General features: G+C 46.1%; 1 protein-coding gene across 3 annotated transcripts in view; it reads left to right on the plus strand.

The window, feature by feature from the left end:
* Positions 1–2,260: 2,260 nt before the first annotated feature.
* Positions 2,261–25,464, plus strand: part of FRMD4B (FERM domain containing 4B) — a 125,679-nt gene continuing 102,475 nt past the window's right edge. The window contains exon 1 of one of the 3 annotated variants that reach the window (XM_086845228.1): positions 2,261–2,356. The gene's annotated coding sequence lies outside the window, so the exon portion shown is untranslated. Of the gene's footprint in view, positions 2,357–2,495; positions 2,656–2,831; positions 2,900–25,464 lie in introns of those variants that run through there. The other 2 variants (XM_086845225.1, XM_086845226.1) reach the window with 2 other exon arrangements.

The raw sequence follows: 25,464 nt of genomic DNA on the forward strand, positions 1-25,464 counted from the left end.
TTGGACTAGCTGTTCATTTAGCCTGGCACTGCACTGTTCATCCTAAATAATAAATGATACCCACTCTGGCCATTTGTACAGATTAGCAGCAGTGGAAGATCTCAGCAGAGAGGCAAATTACCTTTTAAAACATTAATATTTCTTCCATGCTGTAAAGGGATTTTGGAAAGAGGTATGGTCAGTGCTGGGTCTGCCTTTCACACAAGGAAGGTAGCATAAATTCAGCCATTCTTCCCAATCTGCCTCCTGGCCATGGCTTTTAGAGATTTACTTAGGGAGTTTATATCCAAAGAAATAATGTTTCAGGGCTAGGAGTGCAGGGATTCTGTTTCAGTCTGCAAACCCTCAGGAAACAGATACATAGATGTGTTGACTAATTGCGCTGCAAAGCATTTAATCACTGGAGTTCTGAACTGTGTAAATAGCTGTTGGGCAAGGAAGGCAAAAGAACTTTGTTGTTGCGTCTTTGAGTTCTGCTCCCCATTACAGACCAGAAGTGGAATTTCTCACCAAACCTGAGGCATCCATTGTGAGCTGTAGTCTGAGCTAGCTTGGTTGAAAGTGGAAGAAATTCTTTGTGCCTTGCTGGGAGACCCCAGGCAAACCACATCTTCAGGTTTCTCTCTGTCCATCATGTCTCTGGCTCTCTGCTCCAGAGGCCAAGAGCTGCTGTAGATCTGTCAGACACCTCCCACAGCAAGGTCCTGGTGTGGGTTGGTGTCTCAGGGTCAAGTGCAAAGCCAGCAGAGGTTACTCAGCTGAAGAATTTTGCCTTGCATTCCTTCATCAATCACACTGGAAGGTCTTCTCTGCTGTTGTGCACTGCTATCACTCATTTTCTCCATGTACCTTGTTCAGGTGCAGCAGCAGTATTTTCTACAAGCTCTTGATTTTATTATAATACAGCTATAAACCAGATAAAGAGCGTTTATTTCAGCCACTATAAATACTGGCTGACCTTTTCTGCTCAGAGGAAGCTTGCTCCTCTGCCTCTAGATTTTGATTTAGGATTATTTGTGGAGGGCAAATGGATGCATACATCACATCAAAATATCTGTCAGTGTAATTTCCCCTAACTAAGTATTATATGCAGGAAGGAGGGGATGGTTGAAGTAGTAGGCAGTTATTTCTTGTGATGTGGAACAATCTTTTCAGGGATATTGCATAGTAGTTGTTCATCTGCTGCAGTACAGAGCCCACTGGGAGCTGGTGGTTGAGAGTATCTGGAAATCAGACAGGGATGAGACTCCTGATACAGAGGTATCCAAAGCTAAAATAATCTATTTGGTATTCCTAGGGAGAAGATAAACTTTCTATCACATGAATGTGCAAGAAACTTGTAGTAAAACAGGCAGAAGGGAGCTGCAATATGCAGAAAATACAGGAAAAAGCTATGGGTGGTGATGTACAATATCTGATCACCTAAAGCTGTTCTTGCATTGCTCTTGACTTGTGCAGCTTTGGAGCAGAGGAGGCAAAGGTTGTCACCTTCCTGGCAGTGGGAAATACCTGGGAACACTTCTCAGTGCCCAAACCACAGGCCCAGAGGAGCTTAAGGGAAGGAGAACCCCAGAAAAGTCAGATGGCAGCAAAACCCAGGCATGGAGGCCCTGAGGTGCCAGCAGTGATGAGGGAGGAGAGGCAAGAGAATGAGCATCATTAACATGATTGATGCAGCAAGTACCAGGAGAGCACGAAGAGATCATTGCTATAAAATGGCATGGGTGAGACACAGCCAGGGAATGCTGTGCAGTGAGGATGGAGATGAATGCAAAATATGTTCGAGAGTCAAGCTGTGTTTATTGCTCTGCTTTCAGAAAAGCACCAGGTAGTCTGGCACTGCAGTCTGTAGTTGTGATAAATAGGAAGACCCTGCGTTTCTGGGGCTAATAAACATTATTTGATATAATTTGATTGCCATTAAAAAAAAAAAAGAAATCTCATTTTCCTGGGAGGCTATTGTAAGCCTCTTCATTTTGGTCAAATGAACGAACAAAGATTTGTGTGATTTCTCCAAGAACAGTAGAATAGTCATTCATTGCAGAAATGTTAGAGTGAATTTCTTTGCTACACAAGTGCTGTTTTAGCTGCAGTGATTTGTTTTGTGGCACATACAGAAGTCGCTAGGCTGCTGTTTATTGCAGACGGCGAGCCTGGTTTATAGCACCGCTCGCCAGCACCTCCAGTTGATCTGACACCCCCAAACAATAGCCAGGCTGCCATTCATTATTTCGGCAGCTCATTTCCATATGGTAATTAGGAGCCCGTTTGTAACATACCAGCACGGGTATTCCTGAACTCATCTTATTGTTCTGCTTCACATCGCGAGGATGACAAAGGCTCCTTATCAACAGAGGTAGCTGCGTTTAGGCAAATCCATCTCCTTTGCATTGCCCTGGAGAAATCAGCATCCATCACCTCGGAGGACACGACACACGGCTGGTGTCGGTATTGTGCCTTGCGGTGGGGAGCAAAACAAAGGCAGGGGAGGATCCAGGCGGCTCGGGGGAAGCTTTCCCAGGGAATTGCCGGCGGTGACCGCTCGCGTTGGTGGGAGCGGGGCTGGAGCCGTCCCTCCCTGCGCGGGCTCTGCCGAAGTTGAGGATGCTCTGAGTTGCCCTTGTCCGCGGGGAGGCGGCTGCGGAGCTCCGAGGGGTGAGCTCGGGGCCGGGGGACACCCGGGGGACACTCGGGGACACTCGGGGACACTCGGGGTGCACCGGGACCTGCGCATCGCTGCCGCTGCCGGGTCCCCCCCGGTCCGGGGCGGAGCTGCCCTCGGGCTCCCCCCGCTCGGGGGCAGCTGAGCCCAGCCCCGCCGGGCCGGGGGAGCCGGGGCCGGGCTGGGCTGGGCTGCAGCCCCGTCCCGGGCTGCCCGCACCGCGGAGCCCCCGCCGAGGTAAGGCCGGGCGGGGAAGGGCGGTGCATTGTTCTCCGGGAGGGATGCGGGACACGGAGGGTGAGGGATGGGGAGCGATGCCCGGGGTCCCGGCGGTGAGAGAGGGCAAATCCCCCTGCGGACCGCCCGGTTCAAGTTCGGGGTCTGGAGGAGCACGGGACCGGCAGGAAAAGCCGAGCCGGAGTCTCTCGGGGAGGGTGAAATTCCCGATGGGATGATGCTGCGATGGGCTGAGCAGCGCCGATGGGACCTGCTCTCGCTGGGGCGATGGCCAGCACCTGGCTGTGGGGGCTGAGCGCATCCCCAGCATCTTTCACTCTGCCGAGCAGGGCAGACCCACGGCTCTGGGCATCTGCCCCTTCATCCCTCTGCAGAAAGGAGCGGAGCTGCGCTCCGCAGGGTCCGGCAGGGATGCGGGCAGGCAATCGGACAGAATTCTCTCCCTGCGGATCGAGGAAGCCCTTCCTCTGCCTTTGTTACATTTGTTTCCCTGCCCGGCTTGGCCTGGAGCTCTCCCCCTTGCCCAGAATAGCCCTTTTCCCAGTATTGTTCTCCGTGTGTTTCCTCTCGCCTCCTTCCTCCCGTGCTTAGGTTCTCTGCAGACCTGATACCCTGACACTCATTTTCCCTCTCCCCTATGGCACTTTTAGGTCCAGATCTACCTTTTTTGAGAAAATTTTCTTTTTTCCCGAGTTTTTAAATTTGATTCTATCATTCCGTGGGTTTGAACGGAATTGAAATAAACTTCTCTTAGGACCTGCTGCAGAACAAGGATGAGATTTCCGGCTGCCTGTGCGCTTGAGATCAGTTCAGTTACACTGAGCACTGAGTGCTTTTAGGCTGGCCTTTCTAACCTGTCATTGCTATGATAATGAATAAGGTAACATTTTACCTTTGACCTCACTGCTGCCTTTTATTTTTTATATATAGATGGGATTAGGTGGGTCCTTGGCTAAATGAGCACAGCTTTGCTGAATGCAGCTGAAAACTGTAAATGTTGAACGCATCGCTCTTGGAAACAAGTTTGAGAGTGCCAGAGGGTGAGATCCAGGGAGAGACCAGGTCAGGAGCTGGTTAGAACAGTGTCTCCAAAAGAGTCCAGCCCTCACCTCCTGTACTGTTGCTTTTCAGGCACAGATCCATTTGAAAGTGTTTGTGTCTCTGCTGGAACAGGGCAGAGCACAGCTGCTGCCAGGGGGGCTGTTGATTTTTCCTTTAGGGGATTGTGTTCTTTAAGCACTGCCTTTATTTATAGTTTTGCCTAATGGGAAGCAAAGAGCAGCTGAGCTCATTCTTGTAACTTTTGCTGGATTCCCAATAGCTGCAGTGAAGTAGTCAAGGCTTTAATCAATTTTTACTTGGCTATAACTTGGGAAATCTTTGAGCAGCCGCAGGGGCACTGGCTGGAGAGTTGTGTCTGCAGGCTGGGGAAGACTGCAGTGCTTTAGTTATGCCTGCCTCATACAGAGGCAGGAACATATGTTCAGAAAAATGTGTGTATTTTCACTTGTGTTCTCTGCTTTTTAAAAATTACCTTCTTGAAGCTGTCCCTTTTCCTCCTGTTGAAGAGTTTATTTGCAGAAGTTACCAATGTTTGCCTTGGAAAGATTTATCTTTCCTGCAACAGCATGGATTTCAAGGATTGGTCTGTTTTACAGGGAGATTCATCTTGCTGATTCCCTTGGACTTGATCCTTTTAGTTTGATTCTGATGAATTGAACATGTAAAAACCCTCGTTAAGAGTTTGCTCCTCAGTCCATTAGAAATGTGCATGTCATCTTAGTCAAAAGAGATTGTACAGAAACTTTCCAGTGTGTTAACAAGCCCTGGAATTCCATAATTTTGAAAACATGACAGGAGTGAATGAATTACTGAGGTGTAAAATGCAGGTGACCATTTTTCTGTGGTTTGCTGGGGTTGTGCTTTCTGAATCTGGGTTTTTTCTGGGCACTGAGATGAAATTGCTAGAGATATCCCCAGAGTAAAGGTTGTGAATGCATCTCAGCTAGAGAAATTTGGGCTCTTTGCTATACTTTGTGCTACAACATAAAAAAAACCAGAACTCCCTGCACCACCTATGACTGATTTTTCAATCTGTGTTATCTGGCTCAGTCTTGTGAGAGTGTGGAAGCGAAATGTGACGTGAGAACACTCCTGTGAGCGTGGCTTTGTCACCACTGTGAGACTCTGCTTATGTGGCCATGGCTGGGCATTCTTGGTTTAGGCAATTCTGCTCGTAGTTTCTGGTAATTAAAGCAACAGAAGGTAAAAAAGGAGGCCCACTGCAGGGCTTACGTGATTTTGAAAGGGCTCTTGCATATTTTCTGTATCCTATTTTCTTCCTCCAGTGCTTCTTAGCATGGAGTGAATGGCAGGGAGAAGGGTGGGAAGGACCTGGATAAATGGAGTATTCTGGGATCCAAGAACTCTGTTCGTGCCTGTTGCACCTTCCCAGGGAAGTGGTGGGCCAATGTGTCAATTCCATTTGCAAGCAGTAGTGTAAATTAAAGCTGGGGGATAAGCAGGTTAGAAGGTTAATGAGATGTCTGAACTTAATTGATTTTCCATACAAATTGGCTATAATGTCTTTTGTTTGCTTTTTTCCCCTCCCAGGATGCTGTGTTACAGCAGTTACATAAATATGAAGAGTAGCAAAGAGGGAGGGAGGGAGGGGGGAGTCATGGCTGTTTGGAAAGCAAGGAAACCTTGGTTGTACTCTTGAGAGTGGGCTGATGTGTGATTTTGGGCACAGTAAGGTACTTTTGAATTGGAATGAAGGTACCTCTGGTGGTCACTGAGCCTTGGACAGCAGAGTGCCCTGGCTGTCTTGCACAGCTGCTCAATCCCAGGGTTCAGAGGAAGCTCTTATTTAGATGCAGTGTTACACAGGCCAAGCTGGGAAAACCAGTAGAAGAGGAGCTATAATTTGTGTTAAATGATTTCTAGGTGCTGAAGTTGTCAGGTGGCATCCCCATGAGGGTGGCACTACTTTCTGTAAGCCTGGCCTGGCTTTAATATCCAGAGGAACAAAGCTGAAGGGGATGTTGACTTTATTCACCTGACTGGAAGTGCCTGACTGAACCATGAGATCATGCTCAGGCCACCAATTTTTTGCCTTCTGTGTAGATTTTCATTCCTATTGGGAATGTATTTGAGTTAGTGTTTGAAGCCAGTCCAGTTCCATGGGTGAGAGGAGCTGAGATCCTTCCTGCTCGCTTGGTTCCTGGGCAGTGCTGGTGCTGCCCAGTGCCCCTTCCAGCCTGTGCTGGTTTCAGGTGGCAGGTCCAGCTCAGGAGCAGCACCAGGCTCTGCCTGAGGTCGGGGCTGGGTGGCACAGGCAGCCCAGAGGAGTGGAACACCAGGACAGGAGCCAACCTTGGTCACCCCTTCCAATGGTGCCATGGAGAAGGAAAACCATTTTGCGCTTTGGTTGCATGACAATAAAAGTTACAGCTCTTCTTGAGCTCGTTTGCTGTGAGAACCATGTGGTTAAATCACATTTCAGACTTTTCCTCTTGGATTATATACCAAAACATAAAGAATAAACCAGCAAATTCTCTAAGGGGCTAATACTATGTTTTGACTTGTGTTTATTTCAAACTGGACCACCACAGTGGAACAGCTTTTGTGCTTAACATGGAAATTGATTGCAGAGTGACTGTGAAGAGTTGCCTGCAGACAACAGTTTACATACAGATTTATGTACAGATTTACATAAATCAAATGTATTTTGATTTAAGGGTTTCTGAGCAGCCGAGGACAGCTGCAGAGCACACACCACTGCAAGGGAGATAAAGAAAGATCAAGGTTTTTAGACCACCATATCAACACAAGAAGGACTGGTGGGAGACTTGGGCTTGGCACCTTCACATTTGTAATCAGGCTTCAGATAAACCAGCACACACCATATGCTGCAAGATTGCTCAATACTTAAAACTCTTTGCTGAGAACGACTCAGTCAAGAGTGGAGGGCAGGAAATAGGTCCCTGGACAGCGTTTGCATCCTTATCTTGTGTATGTCACCAGTAGTGACAATGTGTGACAATGTTTAGTTGTAGGAACAATTCCTTGGCCAGTTTGGAGTGTGCATATCTTATTTTTTGAACAGGCTGAGCAATTTGTGTCCAATGTGATGTTGAAAACCCACGGGCAAGGCTGCTATTGTTTGGTTGCAGCCATTTCAAAGCATTAAGCCTTCCTCTTGCCCCAAGTCATAATGCATCAGTGCTTTCAGCAATGGTTAACAGTTCTGTGCTTAAATGATATAGGTTAGAGAAAGGAGGGACCTCTGTTTTCTTTTGCTATTTAAAGCAACACAACAAACCTTTAAACCATAATTCCTTCAGAATTCTAGTAATTTTTGAAAAACATAGAGTGCACATTGAATACATGCAAACTGTAATTTTGGTCCTTTGTTTTCTGTGTTTACAGGGCAGTGTCAGGAAAGGAAATACTTTTATGTGATGGCCTCTTTGTTTAGAGCCTAAACTCTCAGTAGGTCAGCTTCACGTAGAGCTGACAAAAGCTTCAGGCTTTTCTGCAGTTGTCAAAACTTCAGTGCAGAAGGGGAATGCTGAAGGGGTAGAAGAAAATACAGTTCTACTGGGATTATCTGGCAGTTTAACAAACTATTATAAAAACTTTTGTCCAAGAGTGTTTGCCAAGATGCCCCAGAACTCAAATGTACGAAGGTCCAAACCACCCAGGCCCTTCATTCCTCTGCTGAGACAGGATTGATCACTGCTACACTCCTCAAGTTCAAAGCTGAACTCTTTCAGACCCTTTAGGTATGCATTGAGGTTGTGTGGTCGAGTTATTGAGCCAAAAGAATCATTTCAGCTGCTGCTTGTTGGCCTTGGAGAATGCAGGCGATCAATTATCGCCGTTATTGATCGGCAGTGATCAGTTCCAGTGGTCACAGCCTGGTCAGGCTCTGCTGTGTGGCCTTGCCTTTGCAATGGGAGATGGGCATGTAAAACCCTTTAATGTATGTAAGAAATGTAGCCCTACAGTTTTTCTCATGCTAATGTCTGAGCTATCTTTAGTTCCTTTGAAAGAGAGTTCCATAGGCTGGTTAATCTCCCCGTATATAAATCTCTTTCATACAATTAATCCTTTATTTTTTTTCAGATCCCAGTGTAGGGGAGAGATGGTTTAGAAACAAATCCATTTACCTTGTGTTGCATTGAAAACAAAACCCTGTGTACTTGAAAGCAGAAACAAAGCACATACACGGACACATTTTTCTGCCTGGTCTTGGTTATTATTGCTGTGTGGTGTCAAAATAAAAGATCTCATAGGATGTTTCTGCCTGCAAAGAACTTCCCAAGAAAGAGATTGTTTTCAGTCCTGAAAATTCTCATGGAAAATCAAGCAGCAAAAGATGCAAAATTGACAAAATCTTGAGCCTCCTGAAGTGAATGGGAATCTTAAGATCAGAATTTGGCCTGGAGTTTTAAAGCAGTACCTCATTGGAATACTATATTTATGTGCTTTTAGAGATATGAAATTGCAGTTTTACTGAAATACCAGTTGCCAGGTGTTCCAGCTTTATGAATAAATGATCTGGCTGATTTTTCCCGTCTTTGAAGTGAAGGATAAGATTAGGAAGCAGACACCTGGAATACTCAATTATTTTTAAATCATATGTTAAACAGATCAGCAGAAGTTGGACATCCTTTCCCTTCTTTCCCAGTAAGTCATAGAAGCACTTGGAGAGGCATTAGAAGCATCTGGGGACAGAGACCACTTTGTCTAGTTTAGAAAGAAGACTGAAAGTAATAAAAATAATCAGTGGATATTTTTGGGGAGTGCTTTCACTATAGTCAGCCTGCCCTGGCCCTGAGAACACAGCAGAGGCTGTTGTTTTGTACTCAGAACCCGGGGAATAATTTTGTGTGGTCATGCTCATTGCACTCTGTACTTGAGTTAAACCTAAGGAAGGGGTAGAGGATGATGGATACAGTAGGAGGATGCTTTAGAACAGGAAGAAAACTCAGGCTGGAAACCTGTAGAAGGGTCTAGAAAAACAGGAGGAGAGGAGAGCAGCTAGGCAGAGTCATCCTTGTGGACTGGGCATGGCACAGGAGGAGGCTGCCATCTGAAATGCAGCCTTGGGCTGAGATCACAGCACACTGATGGATTTTATGTGACAGAATTCCTCCAGAGGCATTGCAGTGCTAAATGTGTAGGTTATGGGAACACGGGTCCTGCATCCGTCTTTACTGCTTGGATGTTATGGAAAGCAGATGTACACATCTGGTAGCTGTTGTGCAAGGGGCTGAGTCCAACCAGGAAAGAAAGCAGTTCTTATAAAGGTAAAATGTCTTAAATCTCAGAAGGGAGGGGAAAAAAAAAAGTAGGGGTGTGCATGTTTAAGATTAAACACTGACATGCTCTATTGTGGTGTTTGTTTCTGAAGGTGATAATGATGGAAAAATGTGTGTCTGGAGCTTAGGAGGATCTCCAGGCTGTCTCTAGTGCATGGACAGTGCTTCTTGCTTTTTTCTCACACTTTATCCCTACTCTCTCTTAGTTTACACTTCTGTTCCTCGTTTAGAAAACAAACTGCAAGCCCCTCTGGATTGCAGATCCAGCAATTTAAGCATATTTAACTCAGGACACTGAGTTCTCTCTTGTGCATAATACCAAGGAAGTGCCTTTGTTTGCAGGAATGTTGCCTGACAGCAGGACCTGGCTAAAAGCAAATTTTAAATGACCAAAATCTTAATAAACTCTCTCAGTGACATGACTGCACCACACAGGATAGCTGCACACGGAGCAGAAATGAGAAGCGTGGGAACTGTGCAGGGATGTGCTGCAGTAGGAGTCCTTCTAATGGGTACCATATTACTCAATTTTATGGTGAAATAGATTAAGCGTTTCAAATCGCTTGTTTCTCCTCCACTGTCAAAAAAGCTTAGCAGATAGCTCATAGAATCTAACATTTTAGCAGCTAAAACACAACTGGCACTGATTTTAAGCATCTTTGTTAGTGGGTTGGAGAGATGTGTATGTATTGTGTAGCTGATGCTGAATGCCTGGATTTGGTTCATCCTTCTCACTTCCAAAAAACATTTTATTTTTTTTTAAAATCAAGGCAACAGAATTTCTTCTAACTCTGCTGTTGTCTCAAACACCTTGAAAATCAGTTGCATCTTTTTCTGATTGAATGGTCTGTACCGTTGTGTAGAAGAGAAAGTTTGGAGAAGTAACCTTACCTAAGCCTCCAGCCCCACCTGATTTTGCTTTGATGGGGGGCAGAAATGGGAAGCTCCAGGAGGAGTCTGCTTGGCAGCCTTGAGGCTGATGCATTATCTGGCACAGAGTGATGTGTTTATCTGTCAGTATTTCCTAGTGCTGACCATGTGAGTCTGCCGCTCTTGGCAGCAGCAGAACTCATTTTCCGTGTTTCTGCCTTCATTGCACTTACAAGAAAATCACTGTGAGGGTTGGCTGTGAGAATCTGCTGGAAATGAGAGAGGAGCCATCTAATGATGGGTTTCCATGAAACAGAAGGTGAAATGGAGTAATTGTGTTAGTTTGGGGCATTCAGGAGACACCAGGAAACTTGGCCAGCTGTTTCTGTGCGTATTGCCATGATAAACACACCAGTGTCAAGGCTTGTTCATTTTATCCCTTAGATGAACTGATTATCACTGGGGAAGGAGAGAAAACCATGGGCTTCATCAAGGCAGCCTGACAGTGGTGAAGGGAAGGAAAGAGGAGGGGTGTTGTGCATACTGGGACTTACTGGGATGACACAAGAGTTTGCTTCTCCTGTGCAATCCTTGCTCGTCTTTAAAAGTATCAGTGACCACTGCTTCAGTACTACCCACAGGAGAATTGGTTTTGGTTCACTATGAGTGGTCTTTAGGGATGGAGATTTCTTGATTGTCCACCCCTGCTCAAGGGAGGATGTGGGTCAAAGCCATGTGGGTGCATGGTGGGTTTGGAAGGGAGGAGAAGGGTCTTTGCTGTGTGTGTACAAATCCATCTTTAACCCTGTTTTGGAGTATTTTGAAGGTTTCTTGCTGTCTGAGTTAACTTGCCTGATGACTTGTTCTTTCCACTTTAAACACAGGAGAGCTGGTGTTTAGCCTAATTCTCACCTCCTCATTCTCAGCCTGAACCTCTTTTTTTTAACCCAGTGAGAGCAGCTTCGATGCTTAATGACAGAAAGTTCTGTTAGCTGTGCATTAACATCTTGTCTTTGAGTAGTTACACTCTGTCAGAGCATCACGTGCTTGTTGGGGCAAACTACACCTCCCTGAGAAATCCCTTTCCCTGCTCCAAACTCCTCCATAATACTTGAATGGAGCCTGGGCTTTGCAGCAGCTGAGATACAAATGTTTATTCAAATACATTTGAGTGTGTCATCTTTGCTCTCATCTCCACCGTAGCTGCGTGGGATTTTAGTGGCACCAGGAGTCAGACTCCCAGTTTGCTTTAACAGTTGTTGTCTCCAGCTCTGCTGTTGGAGCACAGAGTGATGGGTGTGCTGTGTGCCAGACTGTTTGTCTGGCACTTCCTCTGCAGAGTTGGACTTGTTTGGTTTTGTTTTTGCATACTGGTGGTGCTCTGCAGTCCTGTCCTCCTAAAATAAAATGTGGTGAAAGGAAAAAAAAACCAAAAAAAGCCCCCAAAACCCGAGTAAGAAGAACCATGGGTGGGACTGAGCTGGGGCTAGCAGGCAGAGGAGGGACCAAAGTGTGCCAGTGTTCAGTGGGGAGCAGGGAGGGTGGGAATGGAATGATTTGCCTGGCACTGCATCCTTAGAAACTCTCACCCAGTGAGTCCAGGTAAGTGAAAGGTGACCTGAGACTGGGAGTCTGCCAATGTTGAGCTGCTGCAGACTTGGGGAGAACAGAGGTGTTTGCTTTTATGGCTCTTTGTATCAGCAAAGAAAGATGTGTCACTCCTTGGCTTTACTTGTGCCAAAACGTGAGGATAAGCTTGGGAGATGTGTTTGGGAACTGCAGGGAGAGCTGTGGCTGCCCAGGGTGGGAGCCTGCAGCCTGGAACTTGTCTCCTGAGAGTTTACCAACACAACTCCTTTGTGATGAGTCTTTTAGAGATGTGCCTTATAAAGGTTGCAGGCTCAAACCTCTGCTTTGAGGTGCCAGAAATTGCATTTAATTTTCTCCTTCCTTTCTTTTTTTTTTTAATTAGAAATGTAATTTCTACAGCTGCAGTCCAGCCTTTTAAATCTTGTGTACCTGGAGAACCTGATTAACACTGAGGTGTGAGGTGGTTTCTAGCCCGCTGTGTTGTAACAGCTGGTGTTAAACATCAGTGGGCACACTTTGCTCAGTGGTGGAGCACGTAAGTGCCTTCAAAACACAGCAGGAGGAAGCAGAGGAAGGTCAGAGACTAGTCTGATCTTGATGTGTTGTCCTCCACACCTGTCCAGCTGCAGAGCAGTGGAGTCTGGCCTTCACATCCCCAGATTTTAGGTATGAGCTTCCCTTTGCCAGCATGGGTTTGTATCCTCAAGCTGCAAAGTGGAACTGTGCAGAATTACCAGGAGATAAGAGGAAATGGCCAATAAGCTAATTGCAAAAAAGGTACATCCTGGTTCCTTTGTCTCAGGACTAGTCTTGAAATCAGGAGAAGGAGATGGAGGCAGATAAATGGGAATCCAGTGATTCCCATTTAGAACATTGTGGTGGATCTAACACAGCATCAGCTGGAGCTGCCACTGGCTGTGCTGCTGGGATGTCCCTGCCTGTTCACCCTGCTGAAAGAATGAGTCAAGTAAATTGTTTTACACAATTAACTGGAGAGAATAAGGGAGAATGGGATATTTGTTTCCTCTGAGCATCCTACAGGACAGCAGGGCACAGGGGGTATTTTATAACCACGTGTGCTTGTGCTCTATTTGGTACTAAAGAGTGGTTGATGCTGCTTCACCAGGGTCATACTGTGGTTAAAATGGATTTTCCTGGCCATTTATCACTTGTGCCTCTCACCTTCCTCTGCCTCTCTGGGTCAGGGATGTGCTGCTGGGGTGTGTGTGAACACTGGATGAGAGGAGGGGGATCTGTGCCTGACATCATCTCCAGCTGTTCCACCCAGCACTTCCCAGTCCTGTGCCCTGGAGCCATCAAACCAGGCCTGGGGAGGGGGTTCAGGGCTGCTGCCCCTCCTGGAGTAGCCAGGAGTGGAAATTCCTGTTGTAGAGATAAAGATGTCTGATAACACTTGAGGTGCTGCTCTGCCCAAAGCAGACGAAAAGCTTTTGGAAAAGAATGAAAGGTTTGGGAGGAGGAGGTGGTGTCTGATGAGGAAGTTTGTAGTAGATGAATGATAACATCTGAGTGTAGTCTGCTTTCTTCCTCTGGGGCTACAACAAGTGGAAGATTTGCTTTCAGCAGCAATGCCCATTGCCTCAGGATGGAGAGACTTTTCAGGTCCCATTCGGTCCCTGATGGCACTGTCTCTTTGCAGGTTTTCTGGAGGTCTCAGGGTCACTCCTGATGCTGGTTCTCATGTTCCTTTAGCATAATTTACTCCCCAGAAAAAAAGAAGGAAAGGCCTTTTGGAATTAGCTCATCTTAACTCTTTTTTCATCCTGAGAAATTCTGCAAGCTTGCAAGCCTTACCTTCAATTGTGGAATGTGAGAGGTGCTCCCTGAGGCTTGTGACTTTAAATCCAGAGGTTAATTCTGCATGGAATATGAAACATATTTGTGCACAGGGAAAAAAAACATGGAAAATTATAAACAAAGCAAAACCTGTTCTTCCTGTGTTTTTAAGGAGTTGGAAAGATCTGCTTGAAATGCTGCTTTGGTTTAGTGGTCCCTTATGTGAGCAGGTTCTTGCAGCTTGTGTAGTAACTCAGAGTAAAGGAGTTTAAGGGCTACAATCCCAAGCTGAGGGGCTGCAAATGAACATCAGAGAAAGAAGGGGTTTGCACAGGGAAATGCAAAAAACCCATGACAAATGTTGGATGGGGCAAACCAGCAGGCAGGAGAGCTCCTTGGTATGGTGTGAGGAGTGGTAGCACGGGGAGCTGAGGAAGCAGGTACCAGCCAGCTTTGGGGATGCTGTGTTAGGGAATTCCCAGATAAAAAATCCCTGCCAGGCCCCAGGATGTTGGCTTGAAAAATGAGCAGAGGGTTTGAGGTGGATTAACCCTGGCCCAGACACAGTTGACAGGATCCAAGCTGGGGGACTTCTTGTAGTTTTAATGCAGTTCCTCAACACTGGCATCTCTCTCCTGATGACTGCCTTGGGCTGTGAGAAATACATCTGTATTTGTAGCAGTGTCCATGTGCAACTGTGTCAGTTCTCTTCTGGACTATGGTGACTTTATTTTGCTTGAAACTGGGATTTTTTTGTGCCTAAGCAAGACATTGGGTAAGGCATAGCACCTTACCCTGGTGGGAGGAAGGATTCTGAGGGGTTTATTGATGGTGCTTTGTGCCTTTCCCAAGGACAAAAGGTTTTGAAAGTTTTGCATTTGCCTTTTCACTGGGCAATTATTTCAAGCCAGCAGTTTCTCTGCAGATGTGACACCCATGTCCAAAGGGAAGATGGGGTAAGACAGGAAGAAAAATTTAATTAAATTCAAATTTACCACTGTCCAGTAAATCCTCAGGACTAATATGACACTAATATAACATTAGCAATGGCTTCATTGCTAATTCATTACCATAAATCATAGCTTTTTTTTTTTTAATGTAGGATATTTTTTTTACCTGTAAGAACCTTCTGGCATGGTTACAGCTCCTCTCTTGTCTAAATAATACAGTTTCAAGCAACCATTTACTGAGATAAATGTGTCCACTCGGGGAGTTTAATTATATTGATCAGCAGAGCACAAAATCAGTTGTGTCCTTGGTTTTGGTGAAAACCAGCAGCAAGGCCATAGCTGTCCTGTCAGACTCTGCCATTAGAATCCAAACTGTTTGTGTGAGCTGGGCAGGAATGTCCTGGTATTTACCCAAAATTTGAAGAAGACACTTAGCAGAGGAATGTGCTCTGCATGCTCACCATTCCACTAGGAAACTCTGCATATAAAGGAAACCTCAAGCAAATATTTGGAAGGCCAGGGGGGCTTCAGAGGAACAGCACATCCTCCAGATTTTAGGGAGAGTAACTCATCCTCACGTTCAGTTGTCCTCTGTGCAAGCTCTGTCCCAACTAACGCTGCTACCTGGGTGGTTCCAGTGATCCTCTTTGCTTCATTTTAATGTCTGTGTGAGTACCTGATATTCAGAATGGGATTAGGAGAGGTGAATTGCTGCTGAAATTGGTAATAACAGAAAGCAAACCTGTCTGACAGCATCTGCCCTGTGATCTTCAGAGAGCAGGTAAAAGGATCCTTAATTAACATTTTGCCAGGGTGGGGTAGTGTTTTTGAGAATTAATTTGAGAAAGTTAGAGCATGAATTGTTGTTGCCCAAGTTGGAGCAGCCTAATGAATTGCCATAAATTAGCTCCCAGCCTATAGGGAATGCTGTGTTTAAGGAAAAAAAGCTGTAAGGATTGCTCTAGGCTGAAGGCAGGGAGCTGACTCAGAGAAACTTGTTAAAGGTAAAACAAGAGTGTGGTGGCTCTCAACTGTTGTTAAAACATTTCCAGAAGCTCTTTGCCCTGCTCCTGTTTGGCTTCTCTGCCTCCTGTCTCCAGGAATCCCTTCCAAGCTGGTCAGAGGCTCTGGTGCAGGCAGGATGTGCCTGTCATGGTTGTACAGGTCCCAGGCCAGTTACTCCACAAATATTTTATCTGCCTTGTGTCCTGGATTGCTGCACATCCCTTATTAACAACTGGTTGGGTGATAGGAAATGGGAAGCTGTTATAAAGCAGTGGATAATTACTTAGTTTGGGACCAAATTGACATTGTTCCCTAAGAAAAAGCCTTGCCAGACTGTTCTGTGGATGCTGGAGTAACACAAATAGGATTTTCCCTCAGTGGGGGCTGTGCTTTGCTTCAGGACTGGTGACAAATGTGTCCCCTCAGTGGCTGCTCAGGAGGGGTGAGCACATTGCCACCACATGATTTATGGTGAATTTTAATGCTTATCATCCAACACCTTGCTGGAAACAAGTGTGGCGTGGCTGGAGGGCAGGTTTGGAAGAGCAAAGATCCCTCGTGTAGTCACATTGAGAATGGATCTGGGTGGCTTTACCTGTGGGACAGAACCATCAGAGACACTGCTTCCCAAGGACCTGCTGTCCCAAAGCAAGGTGCTCCTCTTCCCAGACAATAAAACCTCAGGGGTTGTTTAAATGAGAGGCACCAAGTACCTTTAACTCAGTACAATTGCCTGGGAGGGTTAACAAGTTTGTGATTTAGTGCCCCTGTGCTGCTATTCACTACCATGAAATTCTTGTGTTAAATGCCCTGTCAGCTTTGCCACTCTGAAGGTGATGACAACTTGGTACAAAATTTAAAGTCTCAAGTGAAGCCTGTAGAAATTATCTGAATGAATTGGGTAGCTTTATACCCATCTCCTGGCAGCACCAGCTCCTTCAAGAGCTGATTTTCAAAAGTTCTGTGAGTGCTGGGAAGTTTTTTCCCAACTTGGTTAGAAACTGGCTTGTGTCCAGAGATATCCAAGTGGCTTTAAGTCCTGGTAAAACTCCAATTTATTCAGACCTTGCTCTGGAAAAGGACAAATATTGTCATGCCTTTATGCTTTGGAGGTGCAAGAATTTAATCATCTGTGTGTTTGGCTTGCTGGAGGAACAATCTGAATTGCTGAATTCAGGGAGGGGTGGAAAAAAAAATAGCTGTAACATAAACCAAACAGTATTTCTAAAGGCATGATGTCTTGACTGAATGGTTTTAATCAGCATAATTTGAATACTCTGACATTGCTTAGCAAACAAAGCCCTAGTTGGCTCACAGAGCTATTGAATAACTAAAGCAGGCAGTATCCCTGCCAGGGTATTCTTATCTTCCACTTTGGTTCCTGTCTGTGCACACAAGTAGGATGAAAATGGTGCATGCAGAGGAGGGAAAGGGAGCTCTTCTGCATGAGCAGGGAGGTGATCCTTTGAGATGTCTGCCCAGAAAACAGCTGCCTGTCTGTGAAAGGGCTTCAGGCTCCACTTCTAGAAAATAGCCTCGATTGCCTCCTCATGTTTGCTGTGCAGGTTATTTGGGTTTAAGCATGTTGTGAGCAGGGGGGGTCTGGTTTAAGATATCAGGTGGGCAGAAAGGTGGAACCCATCAGGTGTATCTTACAGATTCATTTTAAAAAAGAAAAATTGCTCATGTGAAGCTGGCTGTGTGTGAGATGCATGCCCAGCTGTGCAGTGCAGGATCTCTGCCCCCTGCTCTGACAGGCTCTGGGTGAAAACCTGTGCTGCTCACACGGGCACTGGCAGGCAGTGCTGTACCTGAGCTCGCTCTCTCTGCTGCTCTCCTAATGCCAAGCATTAGGTGGCAGATGCTGGAGGAGAGAGAGCTGCTGCCAGCAGGAGCTTGCACTCCAGCCTGGAGTGCTCCTTCCTGGCAGGCAAGCCTTGGCTTGCTTTTCCTGGGGGATCCCAGCACTCCTGAGGTGCTGGCAGCTCCTACCTGGCCCTGGGGAGAAGGTGGCCATGGGATGGGTGCAGCTCCCAGATCAGTGTGGTAAAGCAGGAGGTTTGGATGAATTGGTGCTGCATGAAATATCCATTGCAAATTGCAAAGGAGATAGAGGAGGAGGAGGAATCCCCGTGGCTGTGGGGAGCTGACAGGCAGATACTTGCCCAGTGCTGCTCTGTAGCTGCAGACCTACTGATCTCAGCCCTTTCCTTCCAAAAGGAGATGTAAATGTAGGCCCTGAGCCAGGATTCAGCCTGAGCTTTCTAACAATACCTTTCACTGCCTCACTTTAAAAGCAATTTCTCTTAATAAGTGGAGACCTGCTGTTGGTGTGTCAGAGGTGAATGTGCAGAGCACCCATGGGTGTGCAGAGCACATCTGTGAGCAGGAATAACCACACAGCTGCTCTCCAGGAATTCCCTTCATCTAGCTGCCTTTGCAGGTGGTTGTGTTGGTGGCACAGCCTTGTGTCTAGGGACACTCATCTTCTGATGTCCCTGTGTTTCTGAAAACTGACCACTACATTCCTGGTAGGGTTAGATGGAGTATTAATTCCCAAGGCTTTCCAAAGCACATCCATGCTGTTGTGCAGGGGTGTGTGCCAAGGTGTTCTCATTCTCTTACTGAAATCTGACACTGTTTGAGCTATCTGGCTTTCAAGGTTGCTCTGAACCAATGAACCTGGGCTGCTATTTAAATAAAAAGGTTGCTTAATCCAGAGATCTCTTAGAGAAAATCTAAACCAGCATCAAAATAACCCTGGGAAAAAAAAATAAAAATGCTGCTGCTTTGAAGGAGGAGAAATATGACAGAGCAGTGTCTGTGCCTTTGCTAAATTATACAGGGAGCAGGAAAACTGCTGTTTGCTGATGCTTCTCTGAGTTACGACCACATTATCCTGGTGCTGCCAGGCATGGCGAGTGGAGCTGTGGGGATACAGCTTCCTTAATGGCTCTGCTGCAGTGATCCACTCACTGGAAATCTTCCCATTTATTGCACTTGCTGCATACAAGCTTTGCTCTCAAGCCATCTTTCCCCTCCTTGTTTTAGGCTCTCTGTTTTGGGAACTGTCACAAGGTATTTTCAGATTAATCTTTCTCTCTTCTCCCCCTGCAACCTTCTCATCCTCATCACAATGTGGTCTCTGGCTCTTTTTGTAGCTTCCTACATTGCTGAGACAAAGGAAAACCCACCTTCTGCAGGCTGGTTTCAGGCCAAGCCTGCCTTATTTAAAATTAGTGTGGGCACTTGCCAGAAAGGAATCCCAAGTCACAGTGTTTGAATTACCACGGTGCTGGCACTGGCTGTAAAGGGAAGAGCGAGACAATCCACAAAATGAGTTTATATTTTCATGTCTAGCTGTGTATTTACAGGATGTGAAAGTTTATAGCTGTGCAATGGGAACCAGCACGGGTAAGGAAGATATTCTGCTGGCAGGCAAGAGCAGCAAGCACTGATTTCCCCAAAAGGGTTTTGTTTTATGAGGATGCTTGTGGCACGTGTTCTGCCCATGTCAGTGGAGGTGAAGAGCAGGTCAGCCCTCTGCTGACATCTCCTTGGCCCAGGAGCAGTGTCTGTGCATATTGCAGGGCATGTCCAGAAAAACATTTCATAGCCTTTTCCTTCATTTAGGATAGGGTAAGGAATATAAGTAGCAGAGAAATGTTGCAGCTGGGTGTTTTGTTGAATGGCTAGATGTGGTTTTTGGGACAGAAAGCTCATTACTGCTGTGATTTGTTGGTAATGGGGGTGCTTTGCCTACACAGGTAGGTCACTGTGGCAGGAAATGAGGAATATGATGGTGCTGTAGAAAATATAGTTCCTGTTTCTACAGTGTCTTCTGATGTCTGTGCCTCTCTGCCCTGGGGATTTAACACTTCAGGAGAGTCCCTTTTTCCTGGGGGTGAGTGCCTGGCCCAGGTGATGAGCAACTTGCCAGGTATCAGGTGTTGGCCATTCCTGCTCCCACACAAGCTTTGGGGGACAGTGGGAATCCCCCCTGCTTTGGACACTTTGTGACATTCACTTGCTGCTTCACCTCATCTCCAGCTCCTTGTGGCAGTTGTACTTTCCTGCCCCTGGTTTGCAAAGGGGTGGCCTTTGGTTTTCCCCTCCAAAGAGACCTTTGGAAGACTGGTTTGCCTGAGTTTTCCCTTAAACATCCCTTGTTTAAAAGACACAGCCATAGATACTGCAACAACACCTCCACACTTGGCACCTGCAGTGCAAACAGTGGGGAACAAGTGCCACTGATGTGACAGTGTGCCACCAAGGGAACCAAGTGCCATTTCCCCCGGGATCCTCGCTCCTGGATCCCTGCGCCGCCTTTGTTCCTGCTTTATTGGACCTGTCCAACAGCAGGGCTGGGATTTGCTCTGCCAGGCTTTCTCCTGTCTATTTAATAGGTGCTCGTGGGCATCTAATAACCAAACCCAAAATGAAATGCGTGAGAAGGTGAGGCTGCAGGCTGGAGATACACGAGCTTTCAGCTGTGTCTGCCAGGGATTCGTGTCCCTGGGGATGTGTGTTCATAAATGCTGGGCTTGTTGATGGCATAACAGAGACAAAATTACAGGTCTGTTCTCTGTCACAGCTGTGTTGTCCTCTTGTATAGTCCAGGAATAAATTTGGGGTTCCCAGGGGAAAATCTGAGTAATTATGTGTGTGTGTGTGTGTATTTTAATGTTACCCACGTAAGCTAAAAGGGAGAATTTCCCACTTTTTGCTGCCACGTGTCAAGGCTTTTTCCCCCTGCTCCTTTGCCAGTAGATGTGGATTTTTAATATTTTAATTTAAATTGTTCTTTCCTCTCTACAATTTGATGTTATTTCTAAACTTTAGAGGGTGCCTTTTTCTGAGTCAGACCAGCAGGATTTCTACTTTTTGCTCATTGCATGTCTCAGAAGTCAGCGAGTCATCTGATACCTTTTTCTCCAAAATGTATTTTTCAAAAAAAGGTCATGTAAAAAAATTTCCTGCAGTAAAGATGGTTTTAAATAGAAGCCCCACTTGGAGCTTCTGAACCTCAAAGCATAATGCCACCAAAGACTGTAAAATAAGGAGGTGGGGTGGGGTGTAAATCTCCATGTTAAATCACATAAAGCCAGAGTCCCTTGAGTATCTCTAATGCTATGTGATGGATGAGAATTTCCCAAAATAGACATTTGGACTTTTTTATTTCTTGAAAGGACTTTGTCTCACCATGCCATTGCTGACAGTGATGCACAAAAGTAATACAGGGAGCGAGCTCTTCCCCTGGTTCTCTTCCTCTGGCAGAGGAATAGAATAAACACTGTGTTCAATTCATATGCCATATTTCTCACTGGGGCAAAAATTTAAAATACTGGGGAGGAAATATTGAGCCTGACTGCAGTTATCTCACTGTGGCTGTGCAGAGTACCTGCTTTGATTTCTGTGAAGCCACTCAGGACAGAAAATGGAAATTGAGCTCAGAACCCTTCCCAAGACTGCTCACAGGAGCATTTTATTGCAATTCTCTGTGTTGCCCTAATTGTGGCATACAGTTAAAAGCAAGAAGTTCAAGCTACATTTGAATTTCTGCTTTCATGTTCTCTCTTTTTCCTGTGCCTGTACTTTACAAGCTTTGCAGAGACTTTGAGCTGTGTTGTTAGAAGTGTAGCAACATCAGGTGAGGCATCCCTGGGGAACAGGGAATGTCTTTTGGTCACCCAGCAAAGAATGTGTTAAAAATACCATGATAGGCAGTGCAGCAGCCAAAGCAAAGCACCATGGCTTGGTGCCTAATATGGCAAATAAACAGCTTGACCTTTCATGTCAAGTCCTGGAGAGGCTGAGGTGCCCAGTTTTCTACACTCTTCAACAAAGCTCTGCTTCAGACAGTCTCTTGTCACAGGGTGTGCCCTCAGTTTGTGTTCCTTGACTGCAAATGGTCTGGGAGTGCAAATCTGAGGACATTGGGTGCCCAGTGTGAAAAATTAAAGTCATGTTCACTGACTGGAAAGTGGCCAGACAGGGGAGTGTGGGCCACAGAGCTTGGAGAACTTCAGATGGGGAGAACCAAAGTTGGCTGCCACCCATCAAAGACAGTTTAGAATCCAGACTCTGATTCCATTGAAATTAAAAGGGAGAAGCTTTTGTTCCTTACTAAAAACAGGGAAAACTTCTTACAGCGGTGAGAGGAGCCTCATGTGTGTAGGTGTTTACACAGTGTACAGTATCAGAACATCTACTAAATCCAAAGTGGCATCCTCAGCTGCAGTCAGCCACCTTCTTTTCTGCTATAAATAATGAATCCATTTTTTTCTGCAAAAGTAGTCCCATTGGGGAAAACGGATCAAGGCCATTTGTAGGGTTTTGGAGCTTTTAATAATGTGTTTTCCAGCTGGGATGCTTTGTCTGCTGTGCTGCTCCTCGAGCTGAGCTGCTCTACAGCTGGTGTGACACAGCTGGAGTGTGGTGTGCTCACCCTGTGAAGCTCTTGAGGGACTTGGTTTGTCACATCTTGGGCTGAGGACTGGAGAAATCCGTGAACAGCTTCCCACCCACTGCTTCCAGTGGGACAGCAGTAATCTGAAACAACCCCACTTTGCCTGTGTCAGGTATGTTTTACTCTTTTAGACTTAAATCATTATTTTGTTGTAGTTTGATCTGTGAGGATTCACTGATTGTTTGTGAAGCAATCTGTGATCTATTACTGAGATGAAATCGTGTTTCCTTACAGCTGTGAAAATGTAACTCGTGTTGAGTTTGAAAGCAATAAGGCTTCTGTCAGGCAAGGTTTTCCTGACTGTTCAGAGGATAAATTACTTTTTAGGAGCATTCTGTTACACGGGGTCATGTGGGAGGGAAGATTCAGAACTCCGGTGCTGCATCAATCTGAGAAACTAGAGGTGCTTGGAGGTGCAACAATTTAAAACAGTTCTTGCAGGGAAGGTGAGGTGTTAGCTGGTGGCTCTTGCTGAGGGGCAGTTTGAGACCCTTTAATGTCCTTTAAGTGTCAGATTTCATGTGAAAGGGCAGGAGGGGAGAAGGTTGGGGCTGCAGAGATAGGTGCTTCAAGCTGGCAGTAGCTACAGACTGCTTTCAGACTTGGAGCACTTCTACTGACCCTGCTGGAGACAGCAGAGCATGGCTCGAATGATCAGAAGCCCAATTAGCAAATTCAAATGAAAGGGAACAGTTTCTGTTGTGTGTTGTGAACAGCCTCAGCCAATAAACAGTGGGTTTGTGGTTATAGAATGGTTTGGGTTGGAAGGGACATTAAAGATCATCTGGTTCCAATGGGACACCTTCCACTGTCCCAGGCTGCTCCAAACCCCATCCAGCCTGGCCTTGGACACTTCCAGGGATGGGGCAGCCACAGCTGCTCTGGGCAACCTGTGCCAGGGCCTCACCACCCTCACAATATGAAGCATTTTTTCCCAATATCCCATCTAACCCTGCCCTCTGTAAGTCTGAAGCCATTCCCTCTTATCCTTCACACCCCCTGCCCTGGGTGGGCTGCAGTGACACCTGCTCTGCTTGCTCATGTTGGTGGGTGCCATCACTTCTACTGTTTTTCTCATTTCAATTTGCTCTTCCATTCCAGCTCTGGGCTTTAAATACTTGCAACTGAAATGGGATGGGTTCTGATTAAAATAAACATGATACAGCAATTAAGCATGTGATTATAGAATTTGTGCTTCCACTGCCGGTAGGTGGGTTTAAACAAAAATGGGGGTGGGTAAAAGTAAAACCAATTTGGTATTAAAAAACAAACAAACAGTTCTCTTCAGGGCTGTAAATCAGTTTGTCAGATTTCTAAGTGCTTTGATTCAGGCAAAGGTTTTCTTTTGCTGCCCTAAAATCAAAATGAAGCCAAAATGCACAGAACTGAATTAATTATCTTTGAGTTAAATCTTGAAATTAATACTGTATGAACATTTCAGATCCAAAGGGGATTACAGGCAAATACTGAGCTGATGGAACAGTTTAGGGATGCTCTGAATTGCAAAACAGGCATTGAGAAAGCATTTCTGGAGCTGCACCTCTGGGCTGGGAGAGCATGGAGGGAAGGATGAGGCAGCTTAGGGCAAACAGCTGAGAAGAAATTGGACTTGACTGAGCATGGAGAGTCTGAATGAGAGCAGAGGACACAGAGAGGAAAGAGAATGGCTGAATGTTTCTGTCAGTCAGGCTTTACTGCCTGCTCCATCCCATCCATTCTCAGGTGCTGCTGGTGATGTTTGCTCGGTGGGGTTTGGGTGTTTTCTGTCTGGAGCTCTGGCTGAGGAGCGTGGAAGCTCCGGCTGCTCCTGCCACCAGGGAACCTGAGCAAACATCCTTGCATGGATCTGTTTTGTCACCTGGGAAATGAGCAGCAGCCCTTGCAGGGAACTCAAATCAACTGATCAGCAAGTGCTTGGGATGGAACTTTACTCTGGCTCATTCTTGAATTAGAGTGGGGTGTGAAATTCTGTGTTACCATGATGTGGCACAGATCACCTCACCGTGATAGCAGGGGAGGGGAAGAGAGAACTTAAGGTGGTTTTTGTGATGAAGGAGTATAATTAGTGCATTGCATAGTTTTTAATCCTATATCAGGACAGGTATCAAGTGCCAGATTCTTTCTTGCACAATACAAATGAGTTCTTTATCCTCTCTGTCTGCAGTAAGACTATACATGATTAAATAATGGCTTCATTTCCCAAAGAATAGTAGATGAATCTAAAGGCTCTATCTTCCCTGTACAGGCACCTACACAGATTTTGTATTTGTTATAGAAATAATTTGAGAAGTTACTTTGTTTCCCTAGCATTTTGGAGTTTTCCCTCTGTTTGAAATGCTTTGACTTCTCTGTTCTCATATTTACCTGCTGTGACTAGTGGTGCAAGCTCCCTGCACAGTTAATTTCCTTGGATGATTTATTTACCAGTGACACTGCAGAGCCCTTGACACAGTAATTGCAATGATGTGATCATCCAAACATCAAAGGCAGGAGCCCCTGGTTTCTCATCTCCCTCATGGAGCTGCAGTCCTCCCACCTCCCCTTTGTGCTTCCTCTCTGTTGCTTTAATCCTTTAGGGGAAGGAAAGAATTATGTCATAATTGGATAAGAACTGGGGAGTGCTGGATTAGGTTTCTGTACATAACTGCTTCCCTGGCTGGCTTTGGTCAGAGGTGCCAAAATGCTCTGCCCCATCACTTGGGCTTTGCTGTCCCCATGTCCCTGCCTGACCCAAGCTTTAACTGGCTGTGTCCCAGCCAAGGTGGGTTGTGCTGTAGCTGGGCAGGGAACAGGGGTGCTGCCTGCTCTGCTCGTCCTGGAGACAGAGTGGGGGTGGCTGAGTGGGGAGAGCCCTGCTTTTCTTCTTCCCTGTCTGTTTTTGCATCTTCAGGGATCAGATAGGTCTTGTGCAAGAGGGGAAGGTGCTCACCCCTTCATGGGCTCAGCAGGACCTTGTGCTGTGCTTCAGTCCTCCCTCTGCTCCCTGATCTCAGAATCGTGGAATCACTGAGGTTGGAAAAGCCCTCAAGGACCATTGACCCCCACCATAAACTCAGCACTGCCAGCTCCACCACTAAACCACATCCCTGAGCACCACACCTAAATGTTTTCTGAACATTTCCAGGGGTGAGGGCTCCACCAGTTTTTTTGATTCTGTCTCTGCCTGCTGCCCAAGAGCCCAGCCTGCAGCAGAGGCTCCCTGGGACTGGTGCACAGCTCAGACCTCTGTCCTTGTCATCTCTGCTCTGTGGAGCCTGTCCCTGCAGAAGTGATGCTCTCCCTGGCTGTGATTCTAGAATCTCCCTGGCTGTGACTGACCCTGGGTCTTCAGAGCAGTCACGAGTCCACTGGTGTGTGCAGTAGATACCTGGCTACAGTGAGTGCTGCAAACCAGAGCTTGGGCATGCTGGAGAAACACAATGTGCAGCTCCTAGAAATGTTTTCTACTTCCCCAGCCCTTCTCTCTTTGCTCTCTTCTTTCATTTAAGAAAATACATCTAGCAAGAGAAGATGCTGGCAGGATGAAGCAGAATCAGAACAGGCTTCATTCAGCAG

Source organism: Cyanistes caeruleus, chromosome 11 (assembly GCF_971803275.1).
Source record: "Cyanistes caeruleus chromosome 11, bCyaCae1.hap1.1, whole genome shotgun sequence".
NCBI lineage: Eukaryota > Metazoa > Chordata > Aves > Passeriformes > Paridae > Cyanistes > Cyanistes caeruleus.